Source organism: Colobus angolensis, unplaced genomic scaffold (assembly GCF_000951035.1).
Source record: "Colobus angolensis palliatus isolate OR3802 unplaced genomic scaffold, Cang.pa_1.0 Scaffold446, whole genome shotgun sequence".
NCBI lineage: Eukaryota > Metazoa > Chordata > Mammalia > Primates > Cercopithecidae > Colobus > Colobus angolensis.
Genome location: NW_012117888.1, coordinates 305,527 through 316,260, shown reverse-complemented (window position 1 = coordinate 316,260; position 10,734 = coordinate 305,527). Strand labels below are relative to the sequence as shown.

At 40.0% G+C, this 10,734-nt stretch overlaps 1 pseudogene; it reads right to left on the bottom strand.

The window, feature by feature from the left end:
* Positions 1–1,172: 1,172 nt before the first annotated feature.
* LOC105522925 overlaps positions 1,173–10,734 on the bottom strand; it is a 14,868-nt pseudogene continuing 5,306 nt past the window's right edge.

The following is a 10,734-nucleotide window of genomic DNA, read 5'->3' as shown; positions in this document are numbered from 1 at the left end:
CTATTACTCGTAAAGAGTTTGGCAAATTTTCTGCATTTTCGTGGGTTTATAATCTTGACACTTTGTTGTCACAGTACCTTATGTTTAACTACACAAGGCTGAAAAAAGAAAAAATAGGAAAAACACTAGCAAATGTTAAAAATGTTTATTATTAAACATCATTCACTAATTCAAAAAGTGTATGCTAAAAATAAGATTGCTTGAGGTTTTTCATATCCTTGAGGCTATTATTGGTCTATTGGAAATGACTTTTGTAGATCATGCTACTCTTCACTTTGTGAATGGAATTTTGGCTATGGCAGATAGTACACAGTATTGTTCCCAGTATGTCTAGCAGGCAGCAGACTGAAATATCTTTTACCAGCACTATTTCTGTCCCTCCCTGCATCACAGATATTTTTAGAACCTGATACTGGATTTAAGTGAATTTGTCATTGCTCTGCATACATTGTAAAACACAGCCTATTGAAAGCTCCTTTTCAGCTCTCCCTTGCTACTAGTAAAGGATGAAAATTGCAAGCAGGGTCTCCTTAAACCTGCTTAGAAGTGGGGCAATCATACATGTCGAGAGTACCACAAGTGCAATTTGAAATTGGTTGTAATTAAGGTGGTTAATGAAAATGACTTAAAAAAAAAACTACATAGAAAGAAAAGTTAAAGAAAATATGTCACATGACATATGCCATTTTGAAACATAAGGTAAATATTTCAACATGTCTTCAGTTTTCTCCAAAATATTTTAGAATGGAGACAAACTAATTTTTGAAAACCAAAGTTCTATCTCCAACTACTTCATATCCTTTTTTTAAAAAAAAGACAAGCAATACTTTATTTAAAATCCATCACAGAAATTCACAGCTTCACTCTGTAATACAGCATACATGTTTTAGAGCCTAAGTCAGTAATTGTATATGAGAGTATACACTGCTGCATACAAATTAACTCTTCAGACCACAATTTTTCAATGTTTAAAGCAGAATAAGCTTCCCTGTGAAAGCAGCATCTGTGCTGGTTTCTTTTTTGGTTTTTGTTTTTTTGTTTTTTGTTTTTTGTTTTTTGAGATGGAATTTCGCTCTTGTTGCCCCAGGCTGGAGTACAAGGGCGCAATCTCGAATCACTGCAACCTCCACCTCCAAGGTTCAAGCGATTCTCCTGTCTCTGCTGTTTTAACTCTAGTATTCTTCTTCACCCTCTTTTTCAACAGACTCCACACCAACATCCTCATAGTCCATCTCAAGGGCAGCCTTGTCCTCACGAGCCTCAGAAAACTCTTTCCTCCATTTCCTTACCCACTTACCAGTGAACAAAGACATGTTTGGAATACATCAGGTCAAACTTGTGGTCCAAGTGAGCCCAGGCCTCAGCAATGGCTGTGCTGTTGCCCAACATGCACACAGCTCTCTGTATCTCAGTCAGGTCTCTGCCAGGCACCACAGTGGGAGGCTGGTAATTAATGTCACCTTGAAGTCAGTGGGACACCAATCCACAGACTAGATGGTACACTCGATCTTGATGGTGGCAATGGCAGCACTGGCATCTTTTGGAACCACATCATTATGGTACAACAGGCAGCAAGCCATGTATTTACCATAGTAAGGGTCATGTTTCACTGCCTGGTTGGCTTGCTCAAAGAAAGCATTGGTAATCTCTGCTACAGAAAGCTGTCTATGGTAGGCTTTCTCAGTAGAGATGATGAGGGTGTATTAGTTTGTTTTCATACTGCTGATAAAGACATACATACCCAAGGCTGGGCAATTTACAAAAGCAAGAGATTTATTGGACTTACAGCGCCACATGGCTGGGGAGGGCCTCACAATCATGGTGGAAGGCAAGGAGGAGCAAGTCATATCTTACACAGATGGCAGCAGGCAAAAAGAGAGCTTGTGCAGAGAAACTCCAGTTTCTAAAAGCCATCAGATCTTGTGAGAGTTATTCACTATCATGAGAACAGCACCGGAAAGACCCACCCCCATGATTTCATCATCTTCCACCAGGTCTCTCCCACAACACATGGGAATTATGGTAGCTACAAAATGAAATTTGGGTGGGGACACAGAGCCAAACCGTATCAGAGGGCATAGCTGCCCAGAGAAAGTGGATGCAGGGATAGGACACCAGGTGGGTCTGCAGTTCTGTCAGATTAATATTTAGGGTTCCATCAAATCTCAGGGAAGCAGTGACGGAGGACACAATTTGACCTATGAATCTATTCAGGTTAGTGTAGGTTGGGTGCTTAATATCAAGGTTTCCATAACAGATGCCATAAATGGCCTCACTGTCTATCATGAAAGCATAATCAGAGTGCTCCAGGGTGATGTGGGTGGTGAGAGTGGAGTTGTAGGGCTCTAGCGCAGGTGTGGAAACCTGAGGGGCTGGGTAAATGGAGAACTCCAGCTTGGATTTCTTACCATAGTCAACAGAGAGACATTCCATGAACAAGGAGGTGAACCCAGAACCAGTTCCCCTGACAAAGCTGTGAAAACCAAGAAGCCCCGAAGACCTGTGCATAGGTTGGCCAATTTATGAATTTGGCCCAATATGAGGTCAATGATCTCCTTGCCAATGGTGCCCTCGGGCATAGTTATTGGCAGCATCTTCCTTGCCCGTGATGAGATGCTCAGATTGGAAGACCTCATGGTATGTGCCAGAGCGAACTTCATCAATGACCATGGATTCCAGGTCTGCAAACACTGCTTGGGCATGTGCTTGGTTTCTGCTTCACAGCTACCTAGCAGATGACAGAGATGGAGAGGAGAGGTTGTTGCTTCTTACACACCGACTCTTAAACAGTTGATGTAAGGATACCTTCATCTCCTTTTTATAACAGGGGTTTATTTGTAGAGCAGTTTGAGGCCCACAGCAAAAGTGAGCAGCAAGTACAAAGTTCCCATATACCTCCTGCCCACCACAACATGCGCAGCCTCCCCAACTGTCAACATCTGGCACCAGAGTGGTACATTCATTAAAATCAATGAACCTACATTGAGGCATCATGACCACCCAGAGTCCCATAGTGTACATTTGTGTTCACTCTTGGTACTGTTCATTCTATGGATTTTGGCAAATGTACAATGACATGTATCTACCATTGTATTGCCATAAGTAGTTTTATTGTCCTAAATTCCTCTGAGCTCTGCCCATTCACTTCTCCTCATCTACTTTTAAAAAGCCAAACTTCTCAATGTCTATTATCTGCCTAATCTGGGATTTCTCAGTCTCAGACTCTTGACATTTTGAACAGAATAATTCTTTTAAAGGGGATGTCTAGTACATTTAGTACATTCTAGGATATATAGCAGCATCCCTGGCCTCTACCCAGTCAATGCCAGAAAACACTGCCATTCTTAGTTGTGACAACCAAAAATGTCTCCAGACATTGCTAAATGTCCCCTGGTAGCAGGTAGCAAAATCATTCCTGTTAAGAACCACTGGCCTAATCTAAGGCATACTCTACTTCCAAATGAATGTCTATATTATCCTATTATGACTTGTAGAGTTAGTCATTAAATGCTCTCAACAAATATTTATTAGGCTTACTATGTGCTGGATAACATAAATGTATTCTACTCTAGCCAGTCGAGAGCTATTAAATTCTTAATATATTAATAAGTGACAGGGAGAGGCATGAGTTGTTGCAACAGACATTTTAAAAATCTACATGCAGTAGCTACATTGAATCTTGAGGCATGGTTGATCAAATTGATACAGCGATCTTCAAGATCTAGTTCACAGCAGAATGAACGCAGAGGGAAAATGCATTGATCATTAAGATTGCTTAACTGATTGGACCTGCTATGCTGTGATTCACTTCAGCAGCCACATGCAAGAGATGGACATTGCCTCTACAGGGAAATAATTCTGAGTAATTAGCCAGGGAAGACTCTATACAAATCCCCACTCCCACCCTAACTCCACCACTGTTTTCCCATGATAGCAAGGGATATTTATCTGATTCCCTTGCGAAATTGCCATAAGTGCCTCAGTGCTCCTTTCATTTTGCCTCTGTAGATAGAGGCAGGGCTGATGATAAGCTGGTTTCCTTTTTGGTTGGCCAGTACTTGTGCCGTTCAGATCATTAAATCAAATGTAACCAAGCAAATATAATTTGAGATTTTATTTGGAGATTCTCCTTGTAAAGATTTAGACATTAAAGTAGTCACACAGAATCCAAGAGACAACTGTCAGAAATGGAAAGGGGAATTGGAGTGGTAGACAATGAGACATCTTGGCAAAACTAATTCTATTTGCATATAGCCTCAAATTATGGGTTTCCTCCTTCTCTTTCTCCTTTTCCTTTTTTGGACAGACTTATTACAGTCATTTTGATTTCTCCCGCTTTTGTTTTTTGGCTTTTCTTTATGATGGGTCAAAAATAAATAAATTCAAAATTGACTCATTGAAGGTGGTTAACTACAGTTAACTTTTATTTCCAAGGCACTTCTTGGAGGATGTGGGTCTACTTATTCCTTGTTTGTTAAAGTGAACTAATATGTATATTCCCCTTTGTGGACCTCTAAATTGGTCTTCTCATCTGTAACTTGTAAGATTCCTTCCAGCTCTAATTGTCTATGATCTGTTGGTTAGTATAATAAATGTATACTAGACCATGATGCATGCTGGGACCTCAGCAAAAGGAAGAAGAGGAAAGGAGTAGGACAGAATCTTGGAAAAGGCTGGATTGAAATTTCATGGACTAACTTGGTTGTAGGAATGTACCTTCAAGATTGTGTTTGGGGCCAGGTGCAGTGGTTTACACCTGTAATCCCAGCACTTTGGGAGGCTAAGGCAGGAGGAATGTTTAAAGCCAGGAGTTTGAGACCAGCCAGTACAACATAGCGAGATCCCACCTCTATAAAAAATTTAAAAATTGGCTGGGCTTTGTGCCACATGACTGTACTCCCAGATACTTGGGAGGCTGAGGTGGGAGGATTGCTTGAGCCCAGGAATTTGAAGCTGCAGTGAGCTGAAATCACACCACTGGCACACCAACCTGGGTGAGAGATAAAGACCCTGTCACAACATTTAAAAAAAAAAAAAAGGCTGTGTTTGGCATGTCAAATCAAAGTTCAAAGGATGAGACAAATGGGCTTTATTCAAAGGATGATCAAGTCCTGGAGTTGGGTAAGGGAAAGCAGTAGAACCAAACATTTGCTGCCAAGAACTGATCCCAGATGGTCTATTTGGATTACAGCAAAGTGCCAGCTAAAGGAGGAAGCTATGCAAAACAGGATCCAGCTCCCAGGGGCAATGGGAGTAGGAAGGATTTCTTAGAGAATCAGGGTCCTAGTCAATCAGGCTGGAACTGAGGATTAGTTCTAGCCTCAAAGTGGGAATGAGAACCCTAATAAGAAAACTAAGGCAAAAGGTCAATCACAGAGGGTAACCCAACACTAGAGGTGGATGGGTGGTCAGAGAAGAGGTGGCAGTTCAGTGAACACACAACAGAGATAAAGGTGCCTGGGAGATCATGTCTATTTTATCATGCCCACCATCAGGAGAGAATGCTTAGTATCCTGCTGGTTGTAGGCAGGATTTGGCCCACTCGATGTAGGAGGCAGAAGAGTCCTAGCCTCTGTCAGAGCAGGGCTAGGAAAGGCTACCTATTATACTTTGTTTCACTTAATTCTTCTCTTTGTCAATTCTTAGTCACAAAACATCATACTCATCAATTGCAATGGTTTTTATTTCTACCCTGAGTTGTATGCAACTTCTTAAAGAATTAAACATGATCAGGCCCTAAATATAGTGCTATGAAATTTCTGTGTATCCACGGACTTTATACACTAAACCAAGTTAGGCAAACTTTTTCTGTACAGGTCTGGACAGTAAATATTTAAGGCTCTCCAGACCATAGGGTGTTGGTCACAAGTATTCACCTCTGCCATTGTAGCATGAACATAACCATATTCAATATAAAAACAGATACGCATGGCTGTGTTCCAATAAGTCTTTATTTATGGACCTTGAAATTGAATTTCATAAAATTTTCAAGTCACAAAATATTATTCATTTTTATTTTTTTAGCAACTTAAACATGTACAAATCATTCTTAGCTCATGGGCCATACAAAAACAAACAGTAGGTCATAGTTTGCAACTCCTGTACTAAACTTAAACAAATTATAATTTATTTAGTGAACAATGATCTGCCTAATTCTGCCTAGCAGGCCTCCAACACTGTAATCAGGGCCACGTAATCCTATTGGTAGGATTAGCCTTGCTCCAAGTTCTGGTAAAAATCAGGTCACAGGCAGTGAAAACATAAGAAACTCTACCTATCATCCATTCTCTATAAAAGTCAACCTGTTTGATGGCCCTGCACTATTTCTGCACTTTGTTCTGGTAATAGCACTCTGATCTGGTTGCTATTAATAAATCCGCTTGAGTTGCACTCCAGTTCCCACAGATATTCTTTCTTTTATGTACGAGTTTCTGCTTGACATTCAGTTTCTACAGAACTAGAGTCTCGCCATGACTCGTCCAAAATCAGAGTCCTAGAGATGGGAGTGTTGTATGTTAACCTTAATGTCTGTGGCTGAGTCCCTGTAATTTACTACCTCATCTTCCTGATGTTCCTCTCTACCTTCCTGAATTATCCTCCTGTGTTTGGTCCAGTTCCAGGCCTTGTTGTCCTGGCCAGTCCACTGATTTCACTGAGCCTGACTGATGCAGTATCATACGAACAGAGGAGCATGCAGAAAAATAGATGGAAAATAATAAACATATAAAAACTGTTTGAATAGCTTTTATTATAACCAAAAACCAAGATAGCACAAATTCTTTGTTTTATTTCATCCTTGATGAAGCAAAAGTGTTGAGAACTGAAGTTCTTCCTATCACAATGGCTGTTCAACACTGAAGTAAAAATTATACACAATAAAATTCTTAGCAACTGCATCAAGACACAATAATAATTATTTAGTTCTGGCCTTTACAAATCTCCACTTTCGAGTCTCTGAGTTCACTTTTTGTAGTTTTGGTTCATTCTTGTTTAATCAAGGCTGTTCCAAATTTTTGTGGAAGTGATTCAGTCACATAAGTTTAGTATTTTTTTCTAATTCTCTTTCACACATACTGAACTCTAGCTTATGATAGCTATCCCCAGTTGCCAATGTATAAAGTACTTCTTAAAGAGGAAACTATACATTATAGTGTAGATTACACTACATTTCAACTTTTCATCAATACATCATACAATCTTTGCAAAGACAATTAGAAGAAAAAAAATCCTAAAGTGGTAGCTCCCCATCTTGAGTTCATGCATTTTCTGGGATAAAATCTGGGAATGTATATTTCTGATCTATATTGTACCTGATATTTTGTCAACAGGAATATATGTTATCTGCTCTGCATCAAGATTTTCAAATGTGGTTAATTATGAAAAATATGCCTGTGATTTAGTTACACTTGAGGATGGAGATAGCATGACATAAGGATTTAGAGTGATCATTATTAAAGACCTAACTGGGATATAATTCTAACTCAAATATCTAGACATAGACACATACTTTTGATTTCCAAGTAAAAGAGTAGGTTTGCAGTTATTAACGTTTAATAACAGTAAATAACAGAATATACCTGTTATTCTCCACAGTCAGGACATGCCTGTATGCTGCTATAAAATTGGCAGTATTTGGTTACTTCAGTTATGTTTATTCAGCTATCTTATTTGGCACAGACTAAAATATTGACACTTTGGGGACCACTTAAGTTTTTTGTTGTACAAATATTATCTCAGAGCAAAGCATATAAACTCCTCAGTGAATGTATCTGTCTTACGGGAAAACGGGTCTCATTACTTTATATTCCCATGAACCACACAATCCTTAATCACAGTCGAAGAAAATGTACCTTGAACCACAAAAGAAACATAGGAAAATACAGAGGAAACTAAGAATCGTGCAAATCTAACCAGCTCCACCTTCCAACATAGATGCTACTTTCACTGGCTTAAAACCATACTGGCCAGGTACGGTGGCTCATACCTATAGTCCCAGCTCTGGAGGCTGAAGTAGGTGGATCTCTTGAGCCCAGGAGTTCAAGATTAGCCCAGGTTACATCGTGAAATTCCATCTCTACAAAAAAAAAAAGAAAAAAGAAAAAGAAAAATTAGCCAAACATGGTGGCACGTGCCTGTAGTCCCAGCTACTCAGGAGGCTGACGTAGGAGGATTGCTTGAGTCTGGGAAGTAGAGGCTTCAGTGGGCCATGATTGCACCACTGGACTCCAGCCTGGGTGACAGAGCATGACCCTATGTCAATATATATATATATATATATATATATATGAGAAACAAAACCATACCAGTGGTTCTTTGGTCACTGCTTGGAGGTTGGGACTATAATGAAGGAACAGGAAGTCTTTCTTTCCTTCAGTTCTTCAGTTTGGATCATAGGAACTTTACTTGCACATTCAGATTTAGTACTACAAGGTTTTTACTTAACCTCATTTATCATAGATTTATCTTATATCTACACCATCTTTCTTTCATGCTGAACATTGTAGTGATATGGAACAGGCATTTGGGATCCTGTCAGCGTTTATTAAGATGAGAGAATCTAGAGTCACTTTAAATGGCAATGGGAATGAGCCAAAAAACAAGGGAAAATGGAAGAATCAGGGAAGAGGGAAAATCAGCAGTGTAAGATTTCTAATAAAGTGGGAATAGGGATACTTCACTCATAATATCACTAGGCAGCAAGTAGGATATTGGTGCTGAAATCATGCAAAGTCTTTGTCATTTGGATGGCTCCCATCTCTGGATTCTGTGGGAATACAGGTTTCCCTTTATTTTGATCTTGTCATGGCCTTTTAGGCTCAGGAGAGGCATTGTATGTTGGTCCTCTGCTGTGTGTGGCAGTGACAGACCTCAGAATAGAACTGGCTTGGATTCCCAGGCGATGTTCTTCCCTCACACCATACTGTTGTTGAAAACAATATTGTTTCTAAAAATTACTTTCATTATTTTTTATTGCTGATTAACAATTTTCTCTGCATTTCAGTACATTCCATGTAACTATTTGATTTGGAATTTTTTTTTTTTTTTGCATATGAAATTAATCCCAGGGACAGGGTGTCTAAGAAAGCCAGCCCTCTTGCTTCCATTGCCCGCCATGTCCCTTTCAGCACCACAAACTCATAAGAAAACATAGAGAAAACCAAAAAGAATCTTAACCTAACCAGTTTTACCTCCCAATTTTGACACTGCTTTCATCGGAATCAGTGATTTAAAACCATGTCTCTGGTTCCTGGTTCACTGCTTAAAACTATGACTATAGAAAAGGCCATCTTTTCCTTTATTATAAAAACTTATATTTGTAAATTCCCCAGAAACAAACTCAATAATAAGCCCATAGGCAGTGTGTATAAATTCCTAGTTAAGTCAGTACTCTCCAGTACCCTTCCGTTATCCTTTCACTACTTAATCTACCACATCTCTAAGATGTGAGTCACCTATTCACGTGTCCACCATTTTTCATCACTTAAATTGTGATTTTTTTCTTTTTTTGGTTCTTTACACTCATACCTTCACTCTATTTTAATAAGACCCTTATAAACTCTCTTTATGTGCATTGGCTTGCTGTTTTGTTTCCCCCCCCCCCACCTTTCATAACATTGGCTAAGAATGCTCTTGTGTGACACTTAATGAGCTTTTGTTGCTACAGGGACTGGTGGGTAGACTGGAAGCTAACCCCATTAACTATCTCCCACTTTCTTAAACTTAAAGCACTGAAACTCAAAAGTATACAATAATTCTGTATTGGTCATATTCAGCCTTCCCTTCTCTTGTGGCATCCTGCATTCTGACTAATTCCTAAGGGCCATGCCAGAGGTCCCCACTGGAAGGCCTAATGCTGTAAATGAAGACACAATGAATTGAGAACTGGCACTAGGATATTCGAGATCAGTCCTATAATTTCCTATTGACACACTCCCCAAACATCCAGATGGTCCTTTCATTTTATGATGTCTATATTTCTATGAATCAATTTTGTTTAGTATCATCTTCTCCTGCAAACAAAAGCCAAGAACTCTGCTGGCTCTTCTTTCACCTTTTCATCTCGCATAATGACACTTCTTAATTGGATCACCATGTTGACAGTTTTATCTTCCATTACATCAATTTTGGCTCCTGCTTCTTAAGCCTACTCTTCATGTATTGTGAGACTGTGCTGCCTTTCTTCTGATGCTCTGCCAAAGTGATATTTTACAACACCTGTGACTGGTGTGGTTGGCCATGGCCAGACCTGACCAGAGCAGGCCTCAGTGAGGACCAAAATGGAAACTAGGTCCTGTAGTTCAGGCACAGAACCATAGAGACTACTCTTAGGCTGACGCAGCAAGAATTTCAATGCCCCAGCACAGAACATGATCCTTGGTGACATGACATCCTGAATAGGGAAATATTGCCTTCTGTAGTAAAACGAGTTGTCTCTGGATGCTGAATAAGGAGTGAGGGAGGTGGGTGTAAAATACAGGAAACCAAAGTTCTTAACTCGCAAACCTAGTAGAGGTTTCCCTCTGTGTGGGATGCCAAGTCTACAGAACTTAGGGCACGACTGTGAGAGATATACGGGAGGCCGTCAGCAGTCAAGTCATCCCTGGTGTCTTTTTTTTTTTTAGACAAAGTCTCGCTCTTGTCCCCCAGGCTGGAGTACAATGGCACGATCTCGGCTCACTGCAACCTCCGCCTCCTGGGTTCAAGCGATTCTCCTGCCTCAGCCTCCCGAGTAGC